We start from the raw sequence: 11,313 nt of genomic DNA, 5'->3' as shown, positions 1-11,313 counted from the left end.
CAACCCCCCCCCCCCCCCCCCCCAAAAAACAACAACCAAGGAAATCTTCTGACTCTCTTCCCCTATAAATGGGCACCATTTGTGTTAAACAGCCTCTTGTCATGATAGATGCCTCCTGGGGTCAGGGGGGAAAGTTGATTTGAAGGTCAGCAGTAAAACAACAGACAAACCAGACGCCAAACTGGTTCCTTAGCTGTCGGTGGGAGCAGCGGTACAACCAGGTCTTGAACCTTTTTCAACCTCTAATAAAACAGGGGAAGAATCTGAAGTGGAGCAACCAGGCCCCGGAGGAAAAAAAAAAACCAAAAAACCAACAACAACAAAACCACCACCACCAAAAAAAAAACAACCCAACAACCAACCCCACGATAAAAACCCCAACAAATAATATCAATATCGAGCAGCAACGGGAAACAACGGGGCAGCTCTTGGCGTTACGGGCACGCTGCTATTGTTTCAAGAGCCGGGGAATTAATTCCACTTATTTATTTAAGGCGTGTCAACTCGCTGCCTAAACCTGTTTCGGTGTCAAGATGAATAAAACTTTTATGGCTCATAAAATAGAGCCATTCATCTCAATGGTCTTTGTGGTGCCTGGGTTGGGTTGTTTTTTTTTTTTTTTTTTTTTTTTTTTTTTTTTTTTTTTTTTTTTCCTCCCCTCTCCTCCTGGCAGGCTGAGCTGGGCCGAAATCTCGGCGTCCCAGCGCTACCAGCTCGCTCGTAGGGGGCAAAGAAAATTCGGACAGGGCACCACGAGCTAAACTTCTGGCTTTGATTACAGATGGTAAACGTTAATTCATCATAATCACGCGCAAACACAACACACACTCCCCTCCTTTATCCCCATCCTAAAGCCTACAATGAATTTACGTCATCTATATGGAGCTTTGGACCAACAGGTAATAAAATACAATAAAGCCCGCTTTTTATCAAGGAAAAAAAAAAAAAAAAGAAAAGATCCCATTAATTATAGTTCATGACTACTCTAAACCAAATGTTCAAATAGTAGTTGGAAATGATGCATAAAATCTCAGCATGTTCTGATAGGTTATAGAGTCAGTGGTTTATTGCAATGTAAAACAAGCCACAGGAAGAGAGGGTGGTTTTGTTTACCATTTTCATCAAAGCTGTTCATCATGTTGATATACTTATGCTATATCGTGACCCCTACATACGTTGCATTTCATTTATTTATTTTCCAGGTTGTTGCCACTTTTGCTGCCTTCACCTCGGAGAAGTCAAGTCATTCTCTGGCCCCTTTGAAATATGTCTCGTCTGCACCAAATTTCTGCCGACAAACAAAACGATAGATACGGACTTAAGAAATATTTATTATCGTCGAGTAAGGTTTTCTTTTTCCTTAATCTGAGGCAATTAGTACCTGAATAAACACAGACTAAGTAATCTACCTCCTCAAAAGGTAATTAGACTTGAAAAGCACTGCTTGGCTCTACCGACAGAAAGCACAGCTCTGATTTGGAGATTCGCTTTCATCCCTATTCCCTTTTGCCCTGGAAAACCTTTTATAAAACCCCTGTAACTTTTAATTTCTCCCCATGCCAAACCTGGGGGGCCGCTCTCGGCCATCACTGCCCTCTCTCCCAACCCCCCTCAAGCCCCCTGTCAGTCACAAAGCACAAAGGAAGATATTCTAGTATGCTTGGGACTGCAAATGGGGCTCTTTTATCCCTCCAGTGATCTATGAGTAATTTCTGACACAAAACCTCCAAGTCACTTGCAAAGCCAATTTGAGAGAGAACGGTAACAAACATTTCTTCCAGGGGGGGAAAAGAAAAAAAAAAGAAAAAGAAAAAAGCTGAGAACAAGCAGACTCGGTGGCGAAGGAGGCGTTTTGCTGGAGAGAAAACCCGAGGTGCCAGCCGGCGCGGAGGGGGAGCCTGAGGAGCTGCTGCTGCCTCCCTTGTGCCAGCCAGAGAGGCATCCGAGGTGTCCACCCTTCTCCCACCCCTCCCACCCCTTCCTTGGTCACCTGGAAATCATTACAAAACCCACCTTGTTACCTTTGGGGCAATTAAACCAGAGATTTTGAGGGCTTTCCCTCCTCCAGACCTTTTGTCGGTCTATTTTCTCTCCCCCCCTCTATTTTATTCCCAGCACCTCCGAAGCTTTCAAGAGAACAGTGTGGTCCCCCCCCCAACTCCCCACCGCCCCCCGGCCCTGTTATTGCTTCTCAGTCCCAAGGTCTTAGAATAAATAACATTGTTATTACTCACTTCACCAATTTCCAAGAAGAAATATTGCTGCAGCAAATGCGAGCAGCACTAATATTTGCAAAGTGATAAATGGATTGTTACATACCTTCCCGTCTGTGTGGCCTCCAGCCATCCTCCGGCCGGCTCTTCATCCCTCCTCAGGGCAGCAGGGAGGGTGCCTTTGAACTTTGTGGGGTCCAGGCACTTCAAGAGACCCTGCCCCCCCAGTTCCCCCCCCTACCTCCCTCACCCTGGGATGGAGAGATCATTTTTAATAGCAAGACCCTGCCAGAGATGGGACCGGGGAGAGCAGGGACCACGGACCAGCACCGGTGGGGCCGTCCTGCCCCAGTGGCCACCAAAATTTGGTGGGTTTTGTTTGTGTCGGGTGTCACAGGGAGAAGGGTGAGAGGTGTGGGATGCCACCTGCCTTTTTCCGGCTGCCAGCGCTATGAAAAAGTGAGAAAAAAAAGAGAAAAATTTTTTTTTTCAAATTCCCCCCCTTGCTCTGCCCCCAAAATGCCTCCACGGAACCCCTGAGGTACCAGGGGTACAGGTGCTCGACGGGGTGAAAACTGGGAAAGGCATAGTCCCAGCTCTTCCCTCCCTGTTCACTAAATCTCATGAATTCGCAGGAAATTCTCAGGGAAACTTTCTTACCCAAAGCTTTAGGGTTAGGGAGGTGCTGGGGCAGGAGCAGTCTGCTGGCCTCCTCACCCCAAACGTGGTGGCTCACTGCATCATTTCTGAGCTTAAAAAAAAAGAGGTGGCAGTCAGAAAAATTCACCCCGAACGATTAAAAACCAGTAAAATTGTGGATTTCTTTTTTTTTTTTTTTAAGCAGCAATTTTATCTAGCTCCAAGACATGGTTTGGGCTCCTCGATTTTATTTAAAACAAGATATCCAAATCAAATTGTTCCTGGGACACAAGTCATGCTGAAAAACACTCTGACCATGTGGGAATTAAAACCAACGTGAAACATTTTGCTTCAAGACTCAGAAAGAGTAACCTGCTGACATTTCTTAGACCAAAGCTGTTGTGTTTCCAGGCACAGGTTAGGGAGGGTTTGGTTGGTTGGTTTGAATTCCCTGGCTGGGATAAGCACCTCCACCTTAGGTTGTCCAGGCACCAGAGGTGATGTAAAAGCTTGTTCTTCATGCACGGAGCAGAACTGAGCTGCTCCGGGAGCATCATCCCCCCTCTGGATGTGCAGCTGTGGGTACCACCAAGAAAAGGGCCTAAAGCATCCTTCATCACGCCGCCCTCCCTGGACTTTTGTCCTGGTGAAGAAGCCATCAGAGATACTCAGGAGCAGGTCTTGAGATGGGAGGAGGTGATGGATGCCCACAAAGCTTTCAGCATCCCCGGGGTGAAGGTGTTGGCACAGTCTGGTACATGGATAAGTCCGTGCCCAAGGGGATGGGAAAAGGCTGAAAGGCTGGGGCTATAGATTTGATGGGTGTTTTTCCTAAGGGGGTGCCTTGATCCAGAAAAGAGAGACCAGGATTCAAGGATCGCAGGAAGAAAATCACCCAGAAACTGGGGGCAAGGGTCAGTCAGAAAAAGTGGCAAAAAATATATCTGATGGTTTTTCCTCCTGCCTTTTCTTTTTTTTATAAGATGAGAACAATTGAAAGGAAGGTTTAAGTTAGAGATAAGGATAGAAAGTTCTTTGGGATGAGTTCTCAAGCAAAATACATACAGTTCTATATTATTCATAAAAAGCAATGGTCTGTATTGGTTTCTAATAAAAGAATTAATGTGCAAATGATCCATAATACTCCCTCATAAATGCATATGCTTATGTGTATGTTTACACAGCTGGAAATAGGCATCTAATTGTATATACATATAGGTGTATACATACATACACGTGTACACATACACATTTGTATATCTACACATGTATATCTAGTTGATGCCTACTTAGAGCTGTATAAATGTACACATATTAATATGCAGACATGTACGTAAATGTACACACACATATACATAGGTACACGTTATACACACCTAAAAAAACCCAGCATAAATAACTAAAAAAACCCCCAAAAACGGCAAAAATAACAAGGCCTGCAAAAATTTTAAGGAAAAAACTGATGAAAGCAGGTGAGGGCTGGGGCAGTTGCACTGTGGGGAGCTACCTACTGGTTGGAAACATCTAGAACTCTCCCTAAACATTTCCTGACTCCAGGAGTGGGGCCAGCGCTGCCTAGAGACCACGTTTTTCTTGAGCCATTCCTGCCAGGCAGGAAAGCCTTCCTCCACTTCCAGCCCCAGGAAGCACACAGGTAAGAAGAAAAAAAAATATCAAAATTATTGAATATACACAAAACATCTATATGTGTATAAACAGCAAGCTTTGAAAGGGGGGGTAAAAAAAAACCCATGTCTTCATTTTTTTATTATTTCTTTTCCTCAAACCTCAAACAAAAAAAAAAAAATAATGTCAAGGCAGTTCTTATTTTATCCAGACCAGTTCATAAATCCCAAGTCATAAATCCACATGATATCCTGGGCTGCTGGATTTTGCATTTGGAGCTCTGAAAGACTGATAGCTGAAAGATTTATAAAATCCCAGGTAGCCCAAGTGCTCCCTATTGGCTCCACATCTGAGAGGTCCCCGCGTCCTGCTCAGCCCAGCAAGCTGGATGTATGGGATATATTGTGCTCAAGCAGCAGCACCCCGTGCTCCCCCCGCCCCCATCTCCTATTTTCAGCTAAAATTTGGTTATTTGGCGTGGCCGGGTCCTATTTAGGGACTTCTTTGCGCCTCCATGGGGACAGCCACATGGTGGGGATGCCAGGAGGCTGCTGCCACCTCCTGCAAAATTATACCATGGGTTGTGTCCTCAATGGACGACTGTTGTGTGGGAGAGCCAACCACAAAAAGCAGAATTGTTTCAGCTGTACCAAATATACATTTAATTTTGTTCCTTGCAAGGGCATTGAACAGGAGTGGCTGGTCAGGAAGAAGGGGGTATCGCTGCCGGGGGCTGATGGTGATGATGCTCAGAGGGGATGGGGACCAGGCCCCCAGGAAGAAAAAAGATAGCTGAGATGCCTCGGACAAAGCTGTGAACAATTTAGCCAGCAAAGCAGCACGTTCTCCTTCCCCAAAGAGCGTTGAAGGACGCCAAAGTGATTTTTTTTCCTTCCTTCTTTTTCATAGTTTCAGCGGCCGTTGCCTGTGAGCCCATGAGAACGGGGACAAAAGTCCCCCCAAAACAGACCCTCCGAAATGTGAACTGTTTGCATCCACAGGATGCTGAACATGCACTTAAAGCCTTCCCTCCGTTACTTTTCTCTATCTTTCCTCGATGACGTTATTTGAGCTTAATACTTTTCTCCAGACTTGCAATGAAAGACATTTTTAATGTGTTTCTGCTGCATTAATAAAAAGAGATATCTATATATCTATATCTATCTATCTATATCTATCTATCTAGATAGATAGATAGATATAGATATATAGATAAAAAACCCTCTTTTTGGGTTCCTTTATAGCTGTAAGGACATTAACTATCATCTTTGTTACTGAGAAAAGAAACTATTTGCTTTATATTTCAGATATTTATATTCATGGGTCTGAACCCGTTGGAAGTCCATGTGGAAAATCCTCCTCCACCTACCCGGGGAAGGACAGTGGAATCAACCTGAGGTCAGCTCTGCCTGTTTGGCTTTTTATTAGATGCACATGGTCTAGCTAAATTTAGCTGATTTTTACAATTTTTTTTTTTTGGTGTTGTTTGTCTGCTTGCATTAGTGGAAATTAAAGCATTGCAAGGGTTTGTGCTTCCTCCGTGTTGCGAGCATCTTTGACCAGCCCAGCCAGGAGTGGAAGGAAGCATCACGATTGGCTTGGCTTGCACCCCACAGATAGCTGCCTGCCTTCTCCCCATCAAAATCCCCACGTTCTTTAGAAGCAGTTACTCATTCAAGAGGTCAAACTAAACCAGACGCAAACAGACCAAAGCATTTACACTGGGACTACGACACGCTCATGGCAGGAGAGGGGTTTTTTTTTCCCCCCAACTATTCCTTAAACCCAAAGCTTTCCCAAGCCTGTTCGTGGCTCTCACGAAATACCCCTCCCCTTCCCAAGCAGAACATATTTCTTTTTAAACCTCAAACTCCCATGGACTGTTATTTATGCCATATTTCATCTTTTCTTCTTGCTTCCTTACTCTATCCCTCTTCCAGCTGGGTTTGAGTCATCCTGAGCTCAGGGCTGTCGAGTGCCAGGCAGCAGGGCTGGGGAAGGGGTTCAGAAGGGCTGCACAGACCATTCACCACCCAAACCTCCCCAAGATCTGATCTGCAACGTTATTTAATCCAGATTTAAACCAGGCTGGTTCGCACAAGCCAGGTGGCCCCTGTCCTGCTGCAGGAGGGGTGAATTTGTTACGCTTCTCCTTTTTGGCATTTCTAGCCTGTTTGGCATTTCTAATTTTGGGAGCCTTGCTTTTCTGCACTCGCCTGAGACCCCCGACTTTATCGGTGCCATTCATTCCTGAAATGCTAAGGTGGGCTTTGCTGGTCGGTCATCAAGGAGATGGGGCTGAAATTAATCCCTTGGTGAAGAAGGACCAGGGTGAAGGGCTCACTCCTGTCTATTGACCAGCCCTTTCCTTCTGCATTTCTGCCAGCAGTGCCTTTGGAAGCAGAAGATTCCTTTCTCTTTCCAAACCAAGCGTTGGGACATAGAATCTGACCTAACATGAATTTTTTTTTTTACATTTTTAAACGTGCAAGTCATCTTAAGGATTCAATTTACTAAAAGCATCCACATAAGCTCTTTTTCTCGCCCTTTTCTTCTAATTCTGTTACCGTTTCGCTAATTAAAAATGCTGTACAAGGACTAGTATTGAGCTATAGAAATGAAAGGTCAATACATGAACAACACTTCATTTGTAAATAATACGGCTCTGTAATCAATTATCTCATTTTCACAGAAGACATATTAATCTAAAAGCAAAGGATAGAGACATTTAGAGGATGTACAGAGGGGATCTTTAAATGTTAAATGTTCTTTAGCATGTGCTAAATAAAGGGTTTGGCAGAGTGAAAATGTAGTGCAAGGCACCGACACTCCAGGGAGAGTCTTTAGGTCAAGTGATTTGTACCTTCAAAATAGTTCTCCGTAGCACTGTAAAGCCTCTCCATCGGCAGCAGCGAGATGGGTTAGCGTTATTTAGGATGGTAACTGTAGCAGGGAAAATACTGCAAAAAGAAAAAAAAAAAAAAAGGTCATCTGCAAAAAAAAAAGCATGTCTTTAAATAGGTGAATTTGTGCTGTTATTTGCAGTGAGAAGTGAGTTTTTCTACCCCTCCTTCTCCATAAAAATAGGCTTCTGAAGCTGAGATGGGCTCGTGTGAGAAGTGGGGTGGCCGAGTGCCCTCGGTACCCCGGGCACAGGCGGGGAAACGCCGCTCCGGGCAACACACCAACCCACCAGAGCCCACGTGGGAGTCTTTTCCACGGGTCACAGCAGGAATCCATGTGAGGGTTTAAAAACACAAGAGTTCCTGGGTGTTGGAGATTCCGTGCCTGACTTATATACATCATTGGGGGAAATGGCAAGAAAACGCATTCCCCGACCTCAAAACAGCTTAGGCTACTCCATCAAATGGAAAGGAAAAGCTCTTGCCAGCTTTGCTGGAGGCTGGGTCACCTCGTTCGCTTGTTTACCGAATTTGACAATGTGGACACAGTAGAAAGGGGCGGGATGAGCATAATTTCATTTTCATTTGTGCCTGTTAGCGCTAGATTTGCTGGCCGTCAGTCCGCGCTTGCCCCAGATTTCCACCTTTAAAATTTCTATGGAACATATGTTGGGACTTAAGGGGGAAAAAAAAAACCCCAAAACAACAAAACAACCCTCCCCAAGTCTCCCCACCCCCAGTTCTCGCCCTTGGGTTGATCTCATCCCATGGCCTGCCTTGCCCTCCTCTGGCCATGGCGGGGAGGGAGGAGGGGGGCCGGTGGGGAGAGCCCCACCAATGCGAGCCCTTCTGCGAGGGGAGGGTCTCCCTCCCGCTCTCCTCTGCCACAGTCCCCTCTCCCCTGCTCCCACACCTCCCGCCGGCCAAATCCATTCCCTACGCCAGGAGAAAGCTTAAAAAAACCACAAAACTCAAAGAAAAAGAAAAACAACCCCAAAACCCCCAAATGGGAGTTGTTTTCAGCAGGCTTCACAAGCCAAACCAGCTCCTGGGGGGGGGGCTGGTGAATGTCCTCCCGGGGAGGAGATGTCCCTCTTGGCATCAGGGAGGCTTAAGGTTGGCTCCAAGGTTTTGCCTCGCTCCCCTCTGTACTCTTATTTTTCTCCCCAACAGAAATCCACCCTTGGCACAGGATGACGGAGCAAGGCACCATCCCAGCTCCCTCCCAGCCCGCCGGGGGGGCCAGGAGCAAAGAGCCAAGACCACCACCAGGGTGAAGGAGGTGAGGGCAAGCCTGGGTGGTGGTGGTGGGACTCGATCGCCTTCTCTCCGCTGGATGACACCAAGGGTGAACCGCCCACCATGGCAAGATCCTCGTGAAAAACCCCTATTTTTGGCTGGAGAGCTGGTTCTGGGATTGGCACGGCCAGAGGAACGGAGAGGCGGCGAGCCAGGAGCCCAGCCTGCATCCCGGCGGATATTGCGGTGAAGTGTGAAGGTATCCACTTCTTCTTTAAAAACAACACAGAGACAACCCCTAAACCTAAATATTTCCAGGTTTGCTCAGCCCCCGCGGGTTTGGTGCGCGCTGGAGCTGCTAGACCCACAGGGCCTTTCAAAGGGCTCCACGAGCCCCCGTGCCAAAACAAATGTTACTTTACCATCAAGGAGGCAGGAGAATGAAAGCCGAAAGATGTGTGAGTGAGAAAAAAAGAGCCCAAACAGGAAAACCCCTTTCTTCTGATTTTAAAAGTCCTGGATGATCAAGGCTGTTCTGCTCACTCTGATGTAATCAGTTTGCAGATACCCAAATACACGTCCAGCCGTGGAAAGCGCTCTCCCTTTGATTCCAGCAAAATCCTTTCTAATTCTCTTTAAACCTTCCAGGGCTTTTTGAAATGATTGCTATCAATGCCAACCAAATGCTTTAGATCTCTCTTTTTTTTCTTTTTTTCTTTTTTTTTTTTTTTCCTGTCTTTAAATACTTGCCTTATTTTCATGCAGCCCAGTTACTGCTGTACATGGAAAAGTATCTAGAAGAGAGATCTGGTTTGCTTTAGCCTTTACACCATATAGACTTAGACACTTTAACCTTCTTTGTATTTACTTAGTTGCTTTAATATGATTTCTGTAACCCCTATATTTTCTTTTTTTCCATATAACTTATTAAATATTTATAATACAGTAGCCTATACACATCACACAGGTCAGGCTTTTATTTCATTAGGCTCACTGTAGCTATCAAGTAAATCATAAGTCACATTCCCCATAAAAGTTAAAAACCAGGATTGTTTAGGTGAGCTCAGAGCGAGTTTGTGAAGGTCTGGCTTAAAAAAAGCTAAGCTGGTTAAAACAATAGATAGATTTGTTTAACCAGAAAATAATAGATCCCCTAAGGCAATAGATCTGCAGCGCTTACCGTGGGTGGGAACATTGCTGGATGGGCTGTTCTCTCTGTGCTCTTCAGTCGCTCTGAGGTGGGTACGTGACCATCATTCAGAACATTTTTCCATTGCTCTGATGCCTCTTCCAGCCCAAGTTTGAAATCGATCTTCACGAGGTGGGATCTTCAAGAATCACAAAGCCCTCTCCAAATCCCTGAGATTAAAGGAGAACAACATCCAGGTCGCGTTTGGGGTATGCTAGTTCTATTTTTGCAAATTTTAGAACCCCCCCCTTTTTTTTTAAACCAATAGATTAGGGATTATTTTACATTTTCCTGGAAACTGTTTTTCTCCTTCCATTACAAGATGCCAGGAGCAGAACGTAGATGAGAAACACCAACAAACATGCAACTTATGAGAAAAGCCTGCCATGTCATTGGACATTTCACCTTGCATTTAGCCACAAAACTTTGCAGATAAGTAAAATACGTTGAGTGAGCAGATTTATATTTTTTTCCCTAGCCATTTCATTCAATGCCTTTTAGATCTTTCATTGCAAGCCAATGGCGCGTCGAGCAACCTGGTCTACTGGGAAGTGTCCCTGCCCTTGGCGGGGCGGTTGGAACTACATGATGTTTAAGGTCCCTTCCAACCCAAACCATTCCATGATTCTTCACACTATAGGCTGTTCCAAGGAATGGTATCCCAAAAAGGACTGAAGGGATGAAGGCTCCTCCAGCTATACCCTTGCCACCACCCCTGTGTCTGCTACAGGGACATAAGCAATACACCTGGGAGCCCAGTGCAGCACCCAATTGCTGGTGACCCTGCTCATGCCAAGGCATGGCCAACAGCTCCTGCAGCCACGAGGATGGTGCTGCTGCTTCTTTCATCATCATTTCTCCACTCAGCCCACCCTCTTGCAGAGCCATGGTCATGCAGGATTTCTCCCCAGAGAGAGCCCTCATCCCTTGCTGCTCCTCTGATGCCCCCACATACCTCATCCCAGCACAATGTGGGATGCTGAAAAAAGCCCACTCCCCAGCTAAGTCCACCCCACCTCAGTGGGGCTGCCTCAAGCAAGGGTGAGATTTCCAAATGCCCAATCCCTTCTGAACTAGGGCAGGTTTGCACAGATGTGTGCTGGGTTCCCGGCCCTGGTGTCAAGTTCAGAAAGAAAAACCTCTTCCAAGCTTCCTTCCCAATGGGATCATTTTTGCAGCTCGTGTTCCTTTCATGCACTATCTGTTATGCCATTATTAAAGCACAACTTGCCCACAACTCGGGGAGAAATGCACTCCCCACACGGTGACGCTTCCCCAGTCCAGCTCAGGAGCAGGAACCAGGCTCAGGGTGGCTGCCCCTCGCCCACCTTCCTCCAGATAAACTTCCCCTGAAGAATGAAAAAAACGGTCATTCGTGTTTCAGCAGACCATAAAAACCCCGTTTGAAAACTTTTCAAGCCCTTTCCCCCGTTGGAACCGCCTTGAAAGGCTTCAGACCACATTGCCATATGGGTCGGTGGCATATGGTTTAGTGCACACTACG

At 46.0% G+C, this 11,313-nt stretch overlaps 2 long non-coding RNA genes across 4 annotated transcripts in view; one reads left to right on the top strand and one right to left on the bottom strand.

Annotated features, from left to right (window-relative positions):
• The window catches only part of LOC106901735, a 10,880-nt gene extending 9,282 nt beyond the window's left edge, over positions 1-1,598 (top strand). For all 3 annotated transcript variants that reach the window (XR_001414375.1, XR_001414374.1, XR_001414376.1), the window contains one exon: positions 1,203-1,598. This is a non-coding gene — a long non-coding RNA (uncharacterized LOC106901735). The remainder of the gene's footprint in view (positions 1-1,202) is intronic.
• Positions 1-11,313, bottom strand: part of LOC106901734 — a 103,393-nt gene that overhangs the window by 8,656 nt on the left and 83,424 nt on the right. The window contains exons 22-26 of the long non-coding RNA XR_001414373.1: positions 9,801-9,979; positions 7,342-7,438; positions 2,874-2,964; positions 2,320-2,662; positions 1,114-1,288 (exon numbers count right to left, since the gene is read on the bottom strand). This is a non-coding gene — a long non-coding RNA (uncharacterized LOC106901734). The remainder of the gene's footprint in view (positions 1-1,113; positions 1,289-2,319; positions 2,663-2,873; positions 2,965-7,341; positions 7,439-9,800; positions 9,980-11,313) is intronic.

Source organism: Calidris pugnax, unplaced genomic scaffold, assembly GCF_001431845.1.
Source record: "Calidris pugnax isolate Ruff unplaced genomic scaffold, ASM143184v1 scaffold219, whole genome shotgun sequence".
NCBI lineage: Eukaryota > Metazoa > Chordata > Aves > Charadriiformes > Scolopacidae > Calidris > Calidris pugnax.
Note: the sequence above shows the minus strand (reverse complement) of the source record. Positions and strands in the feature narration are given on the sequence as shown.